The sequence below is a fragment of the Arachis hypogaea genome, chromosome 10 (assembly GCF_003086295.3).
Source record: "Arachis hypogaea cultivar Tifrunner chromosome 10, arahy.Tifrunner.gnm2.J5K5, whole genome shotgun sequence".
NCBI lineage: Eukaryota > Viridiplantae > Streptophyta > Magnoliopsida > Fabales > Fabaceae > Arachis > Arachis hypogaea.
In genome coordinates this window covers 45,235,997-45,257,326 of record NC_092045.1, presented here as the reverse complement: position 1 = coordinate 45,257,326, position 21,330 = coordinate 45,235,997, and the positions used below count along the sequence as shown (strand labels likewise).

Here is a 21,330-nt window from a genome sequence, read left to right as displayed (position 1 = left end):
TTTATTTAGGTAAGAAAAGAATTATACTAATTTGAATTTGAATACCAAGGTTTATGTTCAAGTTTGAATTATTTATAAAAGAAGTTATGTTTTGAGATTTATTCAATATGAAGAGAGTTATGCTTGGGGTTTGAAATAAAGGATTACTTTTTAGAAGTTTAATGAATATATATATAATATTTGAATTTGAATGGTAAAGAGAGACGGTTTTTGAGTCTTTGGGAAGTTAGTAAACTTGAAAAAGAGTTTTATATGGTTACTTTTAGTAAGAGGGTGATGTTTTGAAAAGTATTTAGCAAATCTAAAATAAATGATTTTCTTGGGTCTTTTGAAAGAAAATTAAACTAGAAAGTGGTTTTAAAATTGGTTTGAGTTAAGAGGTTGCAAAAGTGGAAGTCGTAAGGTTTGTACAACATGATTGAATAAAGAAAGAGAGAGATATTGTGTAAGAATATGTAACTAGAAATGAATAATGAGAATGATAACTTATGATGATAATTACACTGATTCTTTTGAGGAAAGATATTCAGTTTATGAAATTATTGGCAAGGGCGTGAGTTTTGTCCCGCTTGCGTATTTATGATTTTAAAAGAGAATAAAAGTAGAGGACCTGTTGAATGGTCATTTGTTGCTTGAAGCAACCCAAGAGATATTCATTTGTTGCGTTATGGCAACTCCTGAGAATGATTATATGATGATCTGCTACGTGAAGGCAGTCAGATAGATGGTGGTACGACCACTGAGAACGCTTTCCTGGGATACCTTGCTATAATGCTTTGCTGTAAGACAGAGGTTGCTTACAGAGGTATCAAGATGAATGTGCTCCTGTAAGACAGAGGTTGCTTACAGTGAGTGTGTTGTTGCTCCTGTAAGACAGAGGTTGCTTACTGTGAGTCTGTTGGGCGTATATCGGCTAATAAGTGCCGCCCTGCAAGACAAAGGTTGCTTGCAGTGGATACCCTGTAAGACAAAGGTTGCTTGCAGTGGATATTGCCAACAGGAAAGCCTTATCCAGACAGAGGTTGCTGGGTAACGTCGGGAGCGGATATGTAACCGACAAATGAGCTCATTACATGCACTAGGGCTAGACATGCATCTTGTGATTGTACTATTTGTCTTGGTGACTTGTTTGTGTGTTTGATTGAATATTTTTGTTGAAGCTGTGATCTTAGTAAAGTATTGAGGAGTGACATCCGTGAATTTTGGTTCGGCTATATTACTTATGTTGCTGATTTAATTAGTTGTTGCAGTGATTGAGCAATGCTGTTTGTGGCTGATAAATTGTTAATGTGACCAATTATATTTTAGAATTTGTTTTGAGTTTATAATTTTGAAAGAGGTAATTAACTAGCTAATGTAAAACCAAGAGTAGTATTTTCAAAGAGTTTTGATAAAAATATAGTTTCCTCGAGTATGTTAATTATTTGCATTCTATTTTATTACTTTTACGGCATTCCCATTCCCTACTGAGAACGTGTGGTTTGTTCTCACCCCAAAATCCTCCACCTTTTCAGTGACACAGGTTTGAAGACCCAGTTTGAAGCTGCGGGAGATTATAGAATTTACTTATGAGTTAAGTTACTTTCATAGAAGTTCCCTCGCTCTTATTGCTTAACATTTTTATTTTATACAGAGGGATAGGATTTGTATGTGAGTTTTATTTGAAATCTTTTGTATGACAGATATTATTATTAGTAATTATGTAATTATTATTACTTGGTAATGCTTGCTATATGATTTTAAATAATAAAAACAAAATTTTCTGGTATTTTTACTAAAACTGGATCGCAATATCGAACTAGAGGCTCAATAGTAAATAGTTAATAAAGGAAAGCAGGTTGGTAACGCCTTACTTTCGGTACGAACATGACGTTCTGGAAGTTGGGTCGTTACACAAAGTGGAGAAATCATGAAAAGTCAAAGAGTTAAACTTGCCCATGGACGCGCGCGCACATCAGGCGCTTACGCGCGCCTTGCAAATCACCCCATGGCGTACGCGTGCTGTGCGCGTACGCGTCAGTGCTGGTTTATGATTTTTTTAATAAAAACGTGGCCAGCGAATTTAGAAGGGTTATGGGGCCCAATCCCAACCAACTTTGGCGCCAAAGATGCTATTTGAAGCCAAGGATTGAAGAGCAAAGGGACTTTGGATCATTCACACTCATTAGGATTAGTTTAGAGTTAGTTTTAGAGAGAGAAGCTCTCACGTCTCTCTAGGATTAGGATTAGGTTTAGTTCTTAGATCTAGGTTCTCATTCATTCTTTCTTCTACTTCTTCTTCTCAATTCCTTGTTGATACATTCACTCTTCCTCTATTCTTTTGTTGTAATTTCCTTTATGTTACTTCTATATTTTGTTGTAGATCTACTCTTGTTCCTTCTATTTTCTTTCAATTCAATTCAAGGTAATTCATAATAATTTTGTTTCTTTTGATTGTTGTTGTTAAATCCTTGCAATAATTGTTGTTAGATTTCATTCTAGTTGTCAATTTAGTATGCTTTTCTTTTATGCCTGATAAACCACTATTTTATGGTTTATCTTGTGCTCAATTGAGTGGATTTTATCAACTCTTTACCCACTTATGCATACTATTTGCATGTTTTACATTTGCCTTCCTAATTATGTGCTTTGATTGAAAACATGTTTCTTTGGACTTATATTTGCTTATTATTAATCCTCTCTTATTTCCATTCGATGCCGTGATTAGTGTGTTGAGTATTTTCAGATTTTCTAAGGCAGAATAACTTAAGGGATGAAAAAGGAAACATACTAAAAGGAAAGGAGAAAGCAAAACGGAGCTTTAAGGAAACTGGTATCCACGCGATCGCATGGACGACGCGATCGCGTGCCAAGCACGAATCAGCAGCAACGCGGTCGCATGACTGACGTGACCGCGCGCCTTAAGCAGAACACACATGACGCGGTCGCATGACTGACGCGACCGCGTGTTAAGGAAAAGCTCCGAATGACGCGACCGCGTGACCCACGCAGACGCGTGACAGAGGCCACGCACCAGAAATTGCAGAAAACACTCATAACGAGTTCTGAGGCCCTTTTTGACCCAAATCCAAGTCCAGAAGGCACAGATTAGAGGCTATAAAGTGGAGGAATGCATCCATTCATAGAGGCTCTCATAATTCACTTCTCATGATTTAGATTAGTTTTGAGAGGGGTTCTCTCCTCTCTCTCTTAGGATTTAGGATTTCTCTTAGTTTTAGGAGTGACTCTCAATCCCAGGTTCTTTATTTTTATTTATTTTTCCAATTAAATTTATGAACTCTTTCATGTTATGATTTTCTTTGAATTAATATTATTTGAGATATTTCAGTTATTATTGCTTTATTTTAATTACATGATTATTGCTTTCCATCTGAAGGCATTTTTATTTCAGTAGTTTCAATTTTCTTTCCTTTTGGCTTTGGTTAAATAATTGGTGACTCTAGAGTTATCAAACTCATTGTTGATTGAAAATTGGAATTCATCCACTTAACTTACCTTCATAAGTTAGAGGTTGACAAAGTGGGAGAAAAATCCAATTCTCATCACAATTGATAAAGATAACTAGGAAAGGACCTCAAGTTCTTTTACCTTGCCAAAGGTTTATTTTACAGCTATTATTATTTTATTTTACTTGTCATATAATATATTCGCACTTTACTTCCAAAACCCCAATTTACAGTTTCCATAGCCAATAATAAGAACATACCTCCCTGCAATTCCTTGAGAAGACGACCCGAGGTTTGAATACTCGGTTAACAATTTTTAAAGAGGTTTGTTACTTGTGACAACCAAAACGTTTGTACGAAGGGATTTTTGTCGGTTTAGAGACTATATCTACAACGCGACTGTTTTTATGACATTCTTTGCTGGCAAAAATCCTAACGTCAAAATGGTGTCGTTGCTGGGGAGTTGTAATAGAGTGCTAATTTTATTAATTAGAATCTATTTACTTGCATTTTATTTAATTTTGCTACTATGAGCTGCATGTTTCTTCCGTCAAATGACACGTTCACTTCCTGATCTGCACTTGCTAATATTCGATCCTGAATTTGAAAGAACAGTTTCACGAATAAGGTGAGAACAGCGTAGGTTAGTCCACTCTAAGGGCGGATCTGAAAGTGAATCTGAGGAAGAAACCCGCCCCCGTTCTACTGATTCGGTTGTTTTACGTGCAGAATACATGGCAGCTAGAAGAGTTACCATTCAGGAGGAAGGAGCTTCTGATTTTACAATGCAACCATTTCAAGCACATCATGCAGCGGTAGCTACGGATTTTGAAATAAAGACCGCACTACTAAATTTGATGCCCAAGTTTCATGGCCTACCTGCTCAAGAGCCTATCAAGCACTTGAGAGATTTCCAGGCAGCCTGTTCTACTGTCAGGTGTGATGGCACTGATGAAACTTCAATTCTGCTGAAAGCTTTTCCGTTCTCTCTTGAGGGAAAAGCAAGAGAGTGGTACTACACTCAACCTCTAACTTATGTATCCAACTGGGATACACTCAGAAAGGAGTTTTTGGAGAAATTCTTTCCATCTGAAGTTACTGATAAACTGAGGAAGGATATCTCTACAATTGTTCAGGATGACAATGAGACTCTCTTTGAATACTGGGAGTGCTTCAATAATCTTCTGGAAGCATGCCCCCACCACATGATTGACAAGATCGTGCTACTCAGCTATATCACACAAGGTATGAGGCCCCAAGATAAGACCATATTGGAAAGTGCCAGCAATGGGTCTATGAAGAAGTACAAGACCACTGATGATGCTTGGCAATTGATCAGTGATTTAGCTGAATCTACGCGGAACCACAGACAGAAGCAAGGCCGTTCAAGGGCCGTTGCAGAAGTATCTTCTGGCATAGAGACTGCTGCTCTAAATCGAAGCATCTGTGAAATGACCAACCTGCTGAAGCAAATGCAGTTAAATCAACAAGCTCAGCAAACTCAACCGCAGCAAAACCAACAACTAGTTCCACAAAGAATTTTCGGAATTTGTGCTGATTACAGCCATTATACTGATGAATGCCCGCAGCTCCAATAAGAAGACAACACGGTGGCATCCACTCACAACTTCTATGACCGCCCTAACCAAGGGTACAATCAAAGTGGAAATAATAACCATGGATGGCAGGATAATTCAAACCAGAATTGGAGGGACAACAATAATAGGGGAGGCAGAGATAATCAGGGAAATCATAGGTGGAATAATTACAACAACAGGCAGCAAAATCAACCTTACCGAGCACCTCACCTGAGGTAAAACCAAGGACCACCGAACAATCAGCAGCAAACCTCTCAATTTACTCATTCTTCTGTATCTTCTAATGAAGATTTATTACAAGCTTTTGAGAAAAGACAACTGGCCATGGAAAATACCATCGTGAACAGTATTAATGCCAGTCTGAATGGTTTCACCTCTACTCTGCAAGCTTTTATGACACAACTTGGTTCAGCATAAAATTCCAGTAACCAACCTTCAAGCACCACTGGAATCCCCTCTCAACCATTACCCAATCCAAAGGGAGGCATTAATGCCATCACCCTGAGGTCCGGAACCACACTGCAGGAGAGGAATCAGGAGGAACCAAGTTCACCAGAATACGCCTCAACTGAAGAGGTGGTAGAAATCGAAGATGTTGAAGAGGAAGAGGATATACAGGACATAGCTGAAGAAGAGATGGCTCAACCACAGGAAGAAGCACAAAAAGGTGTAGGCACCACAGAAAACACTACTCCCATTCCATTTCCACAACTTGCAAGGAAGCCTAGGAAGCAGCTGGAACCTGATCCTAAAATGGTAGAAATATTCAAAAAGGTCGAGGTAACTGTTCCCCTTTTTGATGTTATTCAGCAAGTACCTAAATATGCAAAGTTTCTAAAAGACTTATGTATCCATAAAGACAAAATTAATGAATTAGAAACTATTCCTTTAGGTAGTTCTATATCTGCTTTAATGGGAGCATTACCTGAAAAATGTAGTGATCCAGGTCCTTGCATAGTTAGTTGTACTATTGGTGGTGTAGTAATTTATGATTGCATGTGTGATTTAGGAGCATGTGTCAGTATAATGCCTTTGTCTATATATGATGTTTTAAGGCTCCCTCCCTTAAAAAGGTCGGTAGCTCGTTTTGTGTTAGCAGATAAAAGCATTATTACAGTGGCTGGAGTTGCTGAAGATGTTTTGGTGAACATTAAAGGGCTCACATTTTCCACTGATTTTTATATCTTGAAGATGCCCCATAATGATTCAGATAAGCCATCATCAATCCTACTTGGAAGACCATTCCTGAAGACATCAAAATTCAAATTGGATGCTTTTTCAGGGACATACTCCTTTGAAATAGATGGCCGCATAGTAATCTTCAATCTGAATGGAGTCATTGACAACCCCCAAAAGATCGTTCTATCTTCCAGTGTGATGTCATAGACGAAAGTGTGGCTGAAGTTCAAAAGGAAGAGTTTGAAGAGAGGCACACTGGACAAGTTCCAAGTGTGGGGACCCTCTTAACTGACAATGAGGACACTTCGCCATTTTCACAAGCCCCAGATAACCCAGATCCTGCCCATGATCAAAAGTTAGAATTGAAACCTCTCCCTCCACATCTCAAATATGTTTACCTTGAGGATGAGCAGAAGCTTCCAGTTATTATTACAAGAGAACTGACTTCTCAACAAGAAGAATAGCTACTTGATGTGCTGAGGAAGCATAAGAAGGCAATTGGGTGGAGTTTGGCAGACATAGTGGGAATCAACCCTCAAATATGCGAGCACAGAATATTTTAAAAGAGGGAGCAAGACCTGTTCATCAACCACAAAGAAGATTGAATCCTACCATCTTGGAAGTTGTCAAAAAGGAAGTGACCAGACTATTGGAGGCCGGTATCATATATCCCATTTCAGATAGTGAATGGGTAAACCCAGTACAAGTGGTGCCCAAGAAGTCCGGAGTCACTACCGTGAAGAATGAGCATGGAGAGCTCATAGCAACTAGAGTTCAGAATGCTTGGAGAGTTTGCATTGATTACAAGCGTCTCAACCAAGCTACTCGTAAGGATCACTACCCACTTCCATTCATTGATCAAATGCTGGATCGCCTGTCAGGTAAATCACATTATTGCTTTTTAGATGGTTACACAGGTTATTTCCAGATTCATATAGCTCCTGAGGATCAGGAAAAGACTACTTTTACATGTCCTTTTAAGACCTACACTTATAAGAGAATGCCCTTTGGCTTGTGCAATGCACCAGCTACTTTCCAAAGGTGCATGATGAGTCGTTTCTCTGATCTTATTGAGGACTGTATGAAAGTTTTTATGGACGATTTTAGCGTTTATGGTGATTCTTTTAACCTTTGCTTAGATGGATTATCTAGAGTATTAGATAGATGTATTAATACAAACCTTGTATTGAATTTCGAAAAATGCCACTCTATGGTAAAGCAAGGGATTGTATTGGGACATGTGGTATCTAATAATGGCATTTCTGTAGACCCAGCAAAGGTGAATGTTATTTATATTTTACCTTACCCCTCTTCTGTGAGGGAAGTCCGTTCGTTCCTTGGCCATGCAGGTTTCTACAGGAGATTTATTAAGGACTTTAGTCAGGTGGCACTTCCCTTATCCATATTACTACAAAAGGATATTGAGTTCGAGTTCAGTGAGGATTGCAAACAAGCATTTGATAAGCTAAAGACTGCTCTAACTCAAGCTCCAATTGTGAGAGGACCCGACTGGAGCCAGCCATTTGAAATCATGTGCGATGCTTCCAACCATGTAGTAGGAGCAGCGCTGGCTCAGCGTGAAGGTAAGAATCCTTTTGTTATTGCCTATGCGTCTAAGACTTTAGACACTGCCCAGTCCAATTATACTACTACTGAGAAAGAGCTACTTGCTTTTGTTTTTGCTCTGGATAAGTTCCGGGCTTATTTACTTGGTACTAGAGTAGTAGTGTATTCGGACCATGCAGCCCTAAAGTATCTATTGGCTAAAAAGGAATCCAAACCAAGACTTATACGTTGGATACTGCTGTTACAAGAATTTGATTTAGAAATCAAGGATAGGAGTGGTAATCAAAATTTAGTAGCAGACCACTTGAGTCGCCTTGAACATATTAAGAATGATTCTACTCCTATAGATGATAATATTCCTTTTGACAACCTGCAAGCAGTATCTGAGGTAGTCCCTTGGTATGCACCTGTTGCTAATTATTTAGTTAGCCGCACATTTCCTCCACATTTTTCTAAACATCAAAGAGACAAGCTGAAAAGCGAGTCTAAATATTATACATGGGATGACTCATATTTATGGAGATGTGACGCTGACCAGATAATTAGACGTTGTGTATCTCAATCAGAATTCCAGTCCATTTTAGAGGCATGTCACTCATCTGAAAGTGGAGGACATTTTGGCCCCCAACGAACAGCTAGAAAGATCTTAGACTGTGGATTCTGGTGGCCTACTCTTTTTAGAGATGCTGCTGAGTTTTGTAAATCTTGTCACCAATGCCAGAAATTTGGTAACATATCTAAGAGGGATGAGATGCCTCAACAATATATGCTTTTCTGTGAAATTTTTTATGTTTGGGGCATTGACTTCATGGGTCCATTTCCAAATTCTAGTGGATGTTTTTATATATTGTTAGCTGTAGATTATGTTTCCAAATGGGTGGAAGCAATTCCTACCCGCACTGATGATGCTAACACTGTTGTTTCCTATGTGAGAAACCATATTATATGCCGCTTTGGATCACCACGAGCGATCGTGAGCGATCAAGGCACCCATTTTTGTAACAGGAGACTAACAGGATTAATGAAGAAGCATGGGATAATCCATAAAGTTGCAACAGCTTACCATCCCCAAACTAATGGGCAAGCCGAGGTGTCAAACAGAGAAATTAAACGTATCTTGCAAAAGATAGTAAAGCCTCACAGAAAAGACTAGAGCACCAGACTACAAGATGCACTGTGGGCATATAGAACAGCATACAAGACACCCATTGGGATGAGTCCCTACCGCTTAGTCTATGGAAAAGCTTGTCATCTCCCAGTTGAAATCGAACATAGAGCCTTCTGGGCAGTTAAAGAGTTCAACATGGGGATTGAGAATGCTAGAGCTGAAAGAAAGTTGCAACTGCAGGAACTGGAGAACCTTCACATAGAAGCTTATGAGAACTCCAGAATATACAAGGAAAAGATGAAAGCTGTGCATGATCAGAACATCAAGAAGAGAGAGTTCCAACCTGGAGATTTTGTTCTCCTTTACAAATCTCGATTGAGGCTCATGCCTGGTAAGTTGAGATCAAAATGGGAAGGTCCATACAGAATAGAGAAGGCTGAACCATACGGAGTTTATCACCTAAGCCATCCTTCAAGTTCTGAACTTATTAAGGTTAATGGACACCGCCTGAAGCTATACCATGGTGAGAAGGCGCAGAAAAGCAAGGAGCTTGAGATCTTCCGCCTGGAAGATCCCCACATAGCAACAGATTGAGCTAGTGGAGCGTCCAACTTACGGACGTTAAAGCAAAGTGCTTGGTGGGAGACAACCCACCGCGGTATGATCGTTCTTTTCTTCACTTTTAGTTTTTCTTCTTTAAATAACTCTTCTCTTTATTAGTGCTTTCGTGCTCTTTCAATTACATGTCTTTATCTTTCCTTAAAAAAAAAATATTTCGCCGCGCGATGCGATTGCACCAGCGACGCATCCGCGTGGCAAGAGGAGTAAAGAAAAATAAAAATGAACAGAAAGTTACGCAGGAGCAGCGCTGGAGTCGTGCCAAAGGCACACATTATTCCACGCGACCGCGTCGCATGGAAATCATGGCCTCCCATGCGACCGCGTGCTCCACGCGGCCGCGTGCCCTGCATTTTTGATGTCAAAGGGTGCACGATGCTATATTGTGCGAGAGTAGTGCTGGATTGGTGCTGAAAGCACAATCCTTGTCACGCGACCGCGTCGCCGACGCGGCTGCGTCAATTAATTTCTGATGCACACTCACGCGATCGCATGACCCACAGGATCGCGTCACCCCAATTTGACAATTGAATTATATCGAACAGAGAGTTGTGCTGGAGCGAGGCTCCACTCACGCCAGCAGCACAACGTAGGTCACGCGACCGCGTGACAGACGCGATCGTGTCCCCTTTCCTGATGCGCACTCATGCGAACGCGTGCCTTCCGTGGCCGCGTCGCATGCACCGCACAGCTCAACTTCAATTGCCAAATTATCTTATCTTTCTTTCCTCCAAATCCTAATTTTTCTTTTCCCTCCTTCCTTCTTCTTTCCCCCTTTCCCCTTCTACCTCACCTTTCACTCTCTATCTCTCTCACCACCATTAACAAGGTTTTACCTTCTTCTTCCTTCTTCTCTTTTCTATCATTCTTATTATATTATGTATATATATTATTATTTTCTTTTTCTTTTCTTTTTCTTTTCAAATCTTTATTTTTCCTTCTTCTTCTTTTCCTTTTACATGGTGTTAGAAACCTTTTGAGTCATCATTCCTCATTATATGCTTGTGGATTATTGCAAATTGTTTGACAATTATTTTTCTCCTATTTAAGGGATTTCTTGCATGTTCAATTTCATACTTTTTATATCTTGTTTAACATGCATGCCGTGTGTTTGTGAAAAAGCCCATATAGCACTATGCACTTTTCTACATTACTTTACTCTACTCTGCAATGCTTGCTTTTCACAAATTCCCTTTCATATTTTATTAATTAAATTTAATTGTCAATACAAACGTGATAGTTAGTTTGTTACAAATGGTAACCTAACTTGGACATTGAATGTTTGATATATGCTACTCATGCCTTTGCCTGCATGCCAATAAACCTCTTGCATTCCATTGTCCTACATGCACTTGCTATATTTCCATTGATGAGCTTTTCACATGTAATCCAGACCATGTGTTAATGCCATTTATCTTTATTGTGCATTGACTATCACTTACAATACCCTCTTCCTTGCTCTATCTCTTTGAATTTAATTTCCTTTCTCTTCCCTTCTTTCAGGATGGCCACCAAGAAAGAAAAGAGAAACTTACTTCCAAACCACCAGCAAGAAGAGGAACTAAAAGAGCATTAGTGGCAGAGCCTTCTTCAACCGCAGTCAAGCCCTCAACAAAAAGAGTTAAGAGGATAATAAAGGTTGACGACAAGGAGAAAGCCTTTCCAGCAAAGGACACTACGCGATTTCCCAATCGCTACTGTGAGCAAATGTTCCCTATCCTAGCAGAAAGGAACTATAACAATGGATACCTTCTTATCCTCCCGTCCAATATTTCCACCTTTGTTGAGCCGCAAATTGAGCGAAGACAATGGGGTTTCCTACGGAGACAGCCAAGAAGCAAGTCCCCATCACAGAAGAGGCCATTCAGCAAGTTTTGAGTCTTCCCCCTATTCCAGCAGGAATGGACGCTTTTTAAGAAGCCACCCTTCAACGTCAAAGATACCAATTTGACTGGGACTCCGTTCTCGGAGTCATCGCTTTACCTGGCAGCCGTTGGATCTACGGATACCACCGCACCCGCCCTAAGGGAATCTTGGCTTCCGCACTTACCTTGGAGACTCGCATATGGGCACAGATCATATCCCATTACGTCTTTCCAAGCACTCATGAGTCCTCCTTCACTGCGGACATGGCTGTTCTACTATGGTGCATCCTTACAGACCAACCTCTGGATCTCTCAAGACACATCCGGCATGCTATGGAGCATGTACAAATCGCGGGCAACTTACCTTTCCCCGCCTTGGTCTCAAATCTTGTCTCAGCAACCGGAGTCTTCTGCAGAGCTGGGGACACCAAAGCCATGCTTCCACGGGATGATCAATATGTCCCTAACAGGAAATACCTCAGATTTTCAGCAGCCACTACAAGCCAGCCTACTGAGCCGGTTGAAGATATTCCTTCTTCAACACCATAAGCATCTACCACTGAGAAATTGCTCCAGCAGATACTTGAAAAGTTGGATTGGCATGAACAGAAAGCAAAGATGAGAGAGCGCCGTAACGAGCGCCGATTCAAACACCTCAAGGAGCTACTCAAGGGTCGCTTCAGAGACTCACACACCCCGGACTCCACTTCTTTTACCAGCACCAGGAGCCATGATGATACCGACTGTGGAGATACTGCCACCAGCCCACCCCTGTTCCTGACAGATGGCACCGAGGACGGTGCAAAGCCTTAAGTGTGGGGAGGTCGGTCAGTACCTGACTTCCGGAGGTAAATTCTCTTCTCTGACACCAATAATTAGGATATTTTAGTTAGATTTTTCTTTCTTTTATAGAATAGAATAAATTGCATAGGTTAGGATAGTTGCATGCATGTTCTACTTGATTGAAAAGACAATAAGTTTCTTTTAAAAATCTATCTTTGGAACAAAATTTCACTAATTTTTCAAAATTTTTATGATAAATCTGCTTGAGTTGTATTTGGAACATGATGTTTGAGCTAAAGAACACACAACCTGTGAAAGATTTGAGCCTTTATGTATGGTTACATTATTTAACCATAATTATTTTATTCTTGTTTGTTTACTTCTCTATGATTGTAATCTATATTTTGTTTTATCTTATATGTCCAATATTTATTATATTTACATGCTTGCACATGATTGAGGCCATTATTTGTTTAAACTCACTTATCCAAATCAAGCCTACCCTTTTCAATTACCCTTGTTAACCACTTTGAGCCTTTAAAACCCATTTGTTCTATATTTTACCACATTACTAGCCTTAAGCTGAAAAACAATTGCATATCCCAAATTGAATCTTTGGTTAGCTTAAGATAGAATTGTGTGTGCTAGTTAAGTATGGGAAATTGTGGGAACAAAAGTTGTTAAGGGAATGTGTCATGAAAATTTAAAGGAAATTTGGATACCCACTCATGTGAAAATATAAGAATGAAAAATCTATATGCATTGATAAGCTTTATTTATTCAAAAAAAAATCAATAAATAAGGGGACAAAATTACCCCAATGTTAAATTCAGAATTCAAAGATGAATGCACATATGATATAATTAAAATACAAGGTTGAAACGTGAGTATGGGTTGAAAAAGGGAATTATGGGTAGCTAGGCATGAATTTAAAAGTATATAGAATATATGTATATTAGGTGAGAGCTTAGGTTAATTAAAGATTCAATTTATAAAGCTCACTTAGCCATATGTATATCCTTTCCTGCACCTTGGCCCCATTACAACCCTAGAAAGACCTCATGATGTTTGCATTGGTATATTAACTGTTGTTGATTGGTTAGGAGAAAAACAAAAGTTAGAAAGCATGACTAGAGAAGAATAGAGTGATTACCCTATACACTAGAGATTAGAGAGTACATACATTATCAGTGAGGGTTCAATGCTTGAATTTTCATGTTTCCGGCCTTCATAAGCTATCTTCTTGCACTTTTATCGTTTTATTATATGATGATAGAATTAGTGGAATTTGATGTGTAATTGTTTTGAAGGGCTTATTTACTTTTGATCAAGTGGATAATAATCATATAGTTGCATTTCATGAGTTTCTGCATGTTCATACTTATTTCCTTGTCTCCTTCAATTTAGCATGAGGACATGCTAATGTTTAAGTGTGGGGAGGTTGATAATCCACTATTTTATAGTTTATATTGTGTTTAATTGTGTGGTTTTGTCGTGATCCTTACCCACTTATTCATCAATTTAGCATGCATTTAGATTTCCTTCTTGAATTTATTACATGTTTGAAAATTGCTTCCTAGAGACTTTGATTATTTAATTTTAATTCTCCTTTATTCCATTCGATGCCGTAATCTGTGTGTAAAGTGTTTCAGGCTTTATAGGGCATGAATGAGACGGAGATTGGAGAGGAAGCTAGCAAAAATGGAAGGAGCACAAGAATTTGAGGAGATAACCAGCGAAAAGTGACGCGGTCGCATGGCTCACGCGACCGCGCGAAGGAGCGCAAATTGCAGTGACGCGGCTGCATGGCTTGCGCGGCCGCGCAGATTGGAAAGCACAAGCAACGCGGTAGTGTGGACGACGCGAACGCGTGAAGAGGAAAAGTGCAAATGTCGCGTCCGCATGGACGACGCGATCGCGTGACATGTGCGATCTGCATAATCTGTAGAATCCGAAACCAGCGATTTTGGACCCTATTTCGGCCCAGTTTTCGGCCCGGAACAGCAAACTAGTGTCAGAGAATATGCAAAAACAACAGAGACACATTCATTGAGTAGTTTTAGATCTAGTTTTTCACTCTCTTAGGTTTTTCTCTCTAGTTTTAAATAAAATAAAATACAAGTAAATAGATTCTAATTAATAAAATTAGCACTCTATTGCAACTCCGTGGCAACGGCGCCAAAAATTGATGGAGTGCAGAAGCTGGTGAATTAAAAATTTATTTAAATGGTTACGTTGCAAGTATAATTTTTAACTCACCAAAAATCTGCCTATCAATTTAGAAATATGTCACAGAAAGTTTAAATTAAAATTACTGGGAGTTTTAAGTCCTAGGTCGTCTCCCAACGAGTTGCAGAAAAGTGTGCTGTTTTATTAATCAGATATTCCAAGAAGTTGAGTTAAGTAAATTGGAATTTAAATTGAGGAATTTTAAATAATATAAATAAAAGCCTTGAGTGGGAATTGATTGGTTAGAATCTCTATCATTGATGGTGTGATTGTAAGATTAATTTATAATTAATAGTTGTTCTGTTTGGTTATCCCTTACTAGGTAAGGGAAAGTCAAACAAGTGGGAATGCCAGATCTATTCACAAGTTGCAACCCAATTAGTTCAAAGGGATTGGCGTCGGTGACAGGATAGCAATCCAACATTTAACCCAATTACAAATTTTTCCTTCAATCCTTCCAACTCAAGAGTTCCTTTTAATCAACTCCCCATCAAGTAATGAAACTACTCACGCATTGTAAATAAAGAATCCATGGCACATGAAAGGGAATTAAAAGAAGACATGGTTATTGGAATTGAAATTAAATTAAAAAGAAATAATCCTTGCATTAATTAATCATAAAAGTATCTAAATGACAAAATTGAACATAACAAAGAACATGGAAGAATAAAACCAAGTTAAGAGAACAAACTAGAATGATGAAGTCTTGATGAGGAAATAACTCTTCCCAATGTTCCAATGCTAAGACCAATTGAAAATTAAAATTCTAAAAACTAGAGAGAAAAACCTAAGAGAGTGAAAAACTAGATCTAAAACTACTCAATGAATGTGTCTCTGTTGTTTTTGCATATTCTCTGACTCTAGTTTGCTGTTCCAGGCCGAAAACTGGGCCGAAATAGGGTCCAAAATCGCTGGTTTCGGATTCTGCAGATTATGCAGATCGCGCATGTCACGCGATTGCGTCCTCCATGCGGACGCGTCGCTTGCACTTTTCCTCTTCACGCGTTCGCGTCGTCCACGCTACCGCGTTGCTTGTGCTTTCCAATCCGCGCGGCCGTGCAAGCCATGCGGCCGCGTCACTGCGATTTGCGCTCCTTCGCGCGGTCGCGTGAGCCATGCGACCGCGTCACTTTTTGCTAGTTATCTCCTCAAATTCTTGTGTTCCTTCCATTTTTGCTAGCTTCCTCTCCAATCTCCGTCTCATTCATGCCCTATAAAGCCTGAAACACTTGACACAAAGATTACGGCATCGAATGGAATAAAGGAGAATTAAAATTAAATAATTAAAGTCTCTAGGAAGCAATTTTCAAACATGTAATAAAATCAAGAAGGAAATCTAAATGCATGCTAAATTGATGAATAAGTGGGTAAGGATCACGACAAAACCACACAATTAAACACAATATAAACTATAAAATAGTGGTTTATCAATGCCTTCCAAGTGTTTGATAAAATGCTTGGTTGAATTTTAGAATAGAATTTTATGCTCTTGGCTTGGAAAGGTAACTTAGGAACTCTTGAGTTACTAATGTCCAAGTAATTGATGATTGGGAGCCATTGACTCTAGTTCTCACTAATTGAATTAGTGGAGAGTTAGGACCTATGGACTTAGATTGATACATCTCATTTAACTTTCCTTTACTACTAGTTAGAGGATGATTTAATGAGATTAATCCTTGCCAATTCTCATATTGTGGTTAGTGATAGGGATAGAGATCCTTGACCACTAAATCTTGCCAAGACCTTTCTAGCTATTAGTTTACTTTTTGCCATTTATCTTTCATGTCTCTTATCAAAACCCCAAAACTAACTCATAACCAATAACAAGACACTTTATTGAAACTCCTAGGGAGAACGACCCGAGGTTCAACACTTCGGTTTATAAATTTTAGGGGTTTATACTAGTGACAAACAACTTTTTGTATGAAAGGATTATTGATTGGTTTAGAAACTATACTTGCAACGAGAATTCATTTGTGAAATTTTATACCATCAAAAATCCAATCATCAAAATGGGGCCGTTGCCGGGGAATTGCAATGGTGTTGTGTTTTTGGTTATTGTATATATGTGAATATTGTGAATATGTTTACTTTTGTTAGTTCTTGCTAGTTTTAGGATTTAATTTTCTTGCTTCTTATTTGATTTTTGTTCTCATTTTCTTTTGCTATCATGAATTTTCACTTTGGCTATGAGTTTGGTTCTAATTATGTTGTAGGAAATGAGGATTACAATGAAAAGGTGTATCAAGGATGGGATAACCAAAGGTGGAGGAGCCATATGCATATGATCAATCTTCATAGTAACAACCTCTACCAATACACTATGAAGAAGAGCCATTCTATGATGCATACCAATCCAATGGCTATGGTGAATCTCCATGTGACTATCAAGAACCACCACCACATGCCTATGAGTCATGTCCTCAACATAGCCCTCAACCATACTCACAAGCCTCTTTTCACCAACCACCTTCACATGACCCTAATCCATATCCATCCTACCAACAACCATATGAGCCATATGAACCACACATAGAGCCAGCACCACTCCAACATCAACATTTTCAAGAGCCACCCTTTCCATATTATTACCAAGATGAACCACCTCCAATATATGAAAATTTCCAACCACAAGATAAATACTACTTTCCACCATAACCTCCCATGGAAGAATACTCATGTCCGTCAATCCAAGACCCTATGATCCTACTCATGATATCCAAGAGGAACAAGAGTCAAGGGATCGTCTCAAGGAAGCATTGGATCAATTTCAAACAACCATGGAGTGTGTTGTGCAACAAGTGGAAAGAATGGAAAATATTGAACCACCACAACTTTATCAAGAAGAACCACCTTCCTACTATGAACCCTTCCCCCAAATTGATGAACCCTTTCACCCACCCCAATCTCTAATGGATGAAACCCTTGGTGTTCTTGTTCAAGGGCAAGAAGAGATAAAAAGGGATGTGCAAAATTTCATGGCAACCTTGGATGCAGTAACAAATCAATTAGCCTCCCAATGCTTGAACACTCAAAGAACTCCCATGGCTACATTTGGAGAATCAAATGAAGAACACAGCATGAAGGAGAGATTGGAAACTCCAGTGAAAAATGAGGAAATGGTTGAAGACTTAGGAGATGCAGAACATCCATGGGAACCTAGAGTTGAAGAAGACCCCTCCAAGAAGATTGAAATTGATGTTGAGGAGGGATGTGCACAACCTCCAAGGCATATTCCATATGAAGACTTGGATGGGATAGAACAAGAATTAAGTTCCCATGGCAATGAAGGGCAAGCATCAAATTCTAGTGGTGGTAGATCCTTTGAACTTGAAGAACCTTCTCCCGATGAGATGGAGAGTAATGTGGAGGTAAATTTCTCTCACCCTCCCATTTATGAATTGAGTAAGGGAAAAGAGTTAGATAAAATTGTTGAACAAAGGATTGAGATTAAGAGATCTTGTGAAGAGGTGGAAGTCCTTAGAAATAGAAGGATGGGAGTGGAATACACTTTGTCAAGAACCTTGGAATCGTCTTTTCCTAGGTTGCCATCTACTCCTTCATTTGAGTGGGTAAAACTCATTTCTATTAGCTTTATTATCCCACTTAAGTATGACTTGCTTGAAACGGATGGTCAACTTAGGGAGCTTTGTGGGATGAAGCGTAAAAGAAAAATGTTTTGTGGTTGGCGTTGCAAATCAAGGCTCATTATGGTTGATGCTTCAAACATGAGATATAAAGGTTGGAGTAGTGCTCAACTAGATGGGTCTAGGAGGATTGTTGGCCACTATATTGAGAATTCATCATGCCTACCACCCAGATGGACTAATAATGATGATCAACTTCAAGACGTGTGTGAAAATAAAGTGTGGGATCCCGGATTACAAGAAGAGGATCAACTTTGGGAGCCCCAAGCTTGTGAAGAACTCCATCAACACTTGGCTCAATCCATGAGGAATCTTGGGGAACAATGGAGAACCAAGAATTGGTGGATGTTCCAAGATAGCTTCAAGCACAAGCCACCTTGAGAGGAGCTCCCCATAAGTCCAATTTAAGGACAATAAACAAAAGTGCTAGGTGGGAGACACCCCACCATGGTAACTTCTTTTTATTTTCTCTTTTTGTACATATTGGTAATTAGTTTAAATTCGTGTTTTGATTAGTAGTTGAGTTTAATTGGTAGTATAATATGTTAAATAAGGTTTTAGGGTGTCCTAGGTAGCTATTTGGAGGTTTAGAATGCTTGGATTGGTGCAAAAACATAGAAAAATTTTGAAAAAAAATAGAGCACCATCCACGCGTACGTGCACTGCACGCGTACGCGTGCTTAAAGCATTTTCACCAACACATGCGGACGCACCAAGTACGCGTACACGCGGATGCACAAATTCCACCCCCCAACTAAAAACCCGAGAGTTAGGCCTGCACTGTGCGAAAATTGGGCCTAAGGCACAAACCAATTTGTGCGTACGCACACCTGGCGCGTACGCACCCTTTTGGCAACTTGTGGATTGACGCGCAAGTGCACCATGAGCGCGCGCGCCGATAGTGCCACCTGCCCCGTGGTACATTTTCCAGAGAGTTATGCCCACGCTGCGGCAACGTTGTGCCTTTGGCACTAACCCCCTCGCGCGTACGCGCACATGCCGCGTACGTGTCACTCTCGAAATAAGCCATCGACGTGGATACGCCAGGTGCGCATACACGTCGCATCCATTGCACCACCATTCGCGCGTGCGCGCCATGCACGCGTACGCGCGGATTCCCTTATTTCAAGCATTTCCTTTCCTCTCTTCTTTCCATTTCTTTCCTTCTCCCTTCACCTTCCCTTCTCCTACCCTTTATCCAACACTCCCAAACACCATTAATAACCATTTATTTTAGCTAGTTAGCTAGTTAGTTAGTTAGTTGATTAGTTAGTTTTAGTTAGTTTTCATTTATTTTTCTCTTTCTCATTGTAAGTGTTGGATTGTTATTCTTGTTTATCATTAATTGCTGATGAGTATTAAAAAGGGATGTTATCTTAACATCATTATATTTATAATCTTTGTTGGATTCTATGATTGAGGTTACATTTATCTACTTGGTTTTGAGTTTTTCATGCTTACCTTTTGAAAAATACCAAGTGATGAGAATTGCCTTCGAGCTTGTGACTCTTTTGAATCGCATGTTGTAGCTAGACACCATGTGATTTGAACCCTATTCTTTGATTAGGCAATCTCTTGATATTGGATGTTGAGCATTTACCTTAATGCGTTGTATTCCACGATTATATGCATCCATATGTTTTAGCTTGAATGCTATCATGCTTCTTCAATGCTTGTTTTACCTTACAAGTTCACTTAAAGCATCTCAAGCATACTAGGATGAGTAAAGTGCATGCTTCTTTAGTGACATAACTTTTATGCTAATGTGTGTTCTAAACCGCGCAACATAGAATGCATACTCACTTTTATTAATGTCACATTAATTCACTCATTCAGTCCTACTGATTTACCTCACTCCAACAATGTATGCTTCCTTGCTTTCATATATTCTCATCTTATGGTGTTATATTTTTGTTTTTCATGATGGATGCACCACAAGCAATAACAAAAGCAAGACTAAAAACACGCAGTACCGATTGATCTACCAGCTGAAGGTAGCAATCCGGAGAGCCACCGTACTCCCTTGCTCATCTTTGAGTGCACCGAGGACGGTGCAAACTTTTAAGTGTGGGGAGGTCGTCCGATTGGTCGGCGATTTTGGGTGACAAGTTTCTAATTCCAAAACTTTTTTATTTCATTCTAGGATTTTATGATTTTTACTTGCATTTTCTTATTTTTGCATATGTATATACAATAAGCTTAGTCAAAATAATGAAAATTTTCAAGGATTTCTATCTATAGGGCACCAATTGATTTGAGTGAAAACTTTTTATAGAACTTGCTTGAATTATATATCTTGTGGATTATGTTTTTGAGCTAAGAACACACAAGCTAGTGAGTTTTGAGCCTTATTGCGTGGTTACATCTTATAACCACTTATTTTCCTTCTTGTGTGCATTATTCTCTTTCTATGATTGTAATCTTTGATTTGTTTGATTCTTTATGTCCATTATTTTGTGTATTTATGCTTTTATATGATTTAGGCCATCATTTTATTTAGCTCATTTACCCAATTGGCCTTACCTTTGATCCTCCATTGTTAGCCAACTTTGAGCCTACGCTTAACTCACTTTGTTCTTAATTTAGCACATTACAAGCCCTAAAGCGAAAAACAATAAATGTCCTTATTTGGATCTTTGATTAGCTTAGGCTAGTGTGTGAGTATCATGCAAGTGTGGAAATCTTGGGACATTGGGTGAATAAAAGGGTAGTTTTGTATTGTTATTAAAAATATTGAGAATTGGGTACATACTTATGTATTGATCAAATGTAAAACCTTATACATTGATGTTCTTGTATATAGAAAGAAAAAAATGAGAAAAACAAAAAAAAATCGAAAAAGAAAAGAAAATAAAAGAAAGAAAAAAATATGTAGAAAAGAAAAAAGAAAGCAATAAAAAGGGGACAAAATGCCCCAAAGTGAAGCTTAATAAGATCAATACATAAGTGTTGTGAAATGAAAAAGAAAATACATGAGTATGTGAAAAAATTGAAGGATGGGTAGTTAGGTTAGCACTCAATTTTATAGGATGTCATAGGCTAGGTGGGAAGTCTAAGCTTATCAAAGATTCAAATTTCAAGCCCACTAGCCATATATGATCCTACCTTAACCCTAACCCCATTACAACCAATAAAAAGATCTCATGATATATGTATACATGCATGAAATATTTGTTGATTGTTAGAAGAAAAACAAATCTTGGAAAGCATGATTAGGAGAGAATTGAGTGAATCAACCCTAAACACTTGAGCGAATAGAGTGAAAACACATCCGGTGAGAGTTTGATGCTC

General features: G+C 38.9%; 1 non-coding gene across 1 annotated transcript; it reads right to left on the bottom strand.

Moving 5' to 3' along the window:
- Positions 1-4,549: 4,549 nt before the first annotated feature.
- On the bottom strand, positions 4,550-4,657 carry LOC112718885 (small nucleolar RNA R71). Its single transcript, XR_003161212.1, has one exon. It is a non-coding gene; the product is annotated as a small nucleolar RNA R71 (small nucleolar RNA).
- Between the last annotated feature and the right edge of the window lie 16,673 nt (positions 4,658-21,330).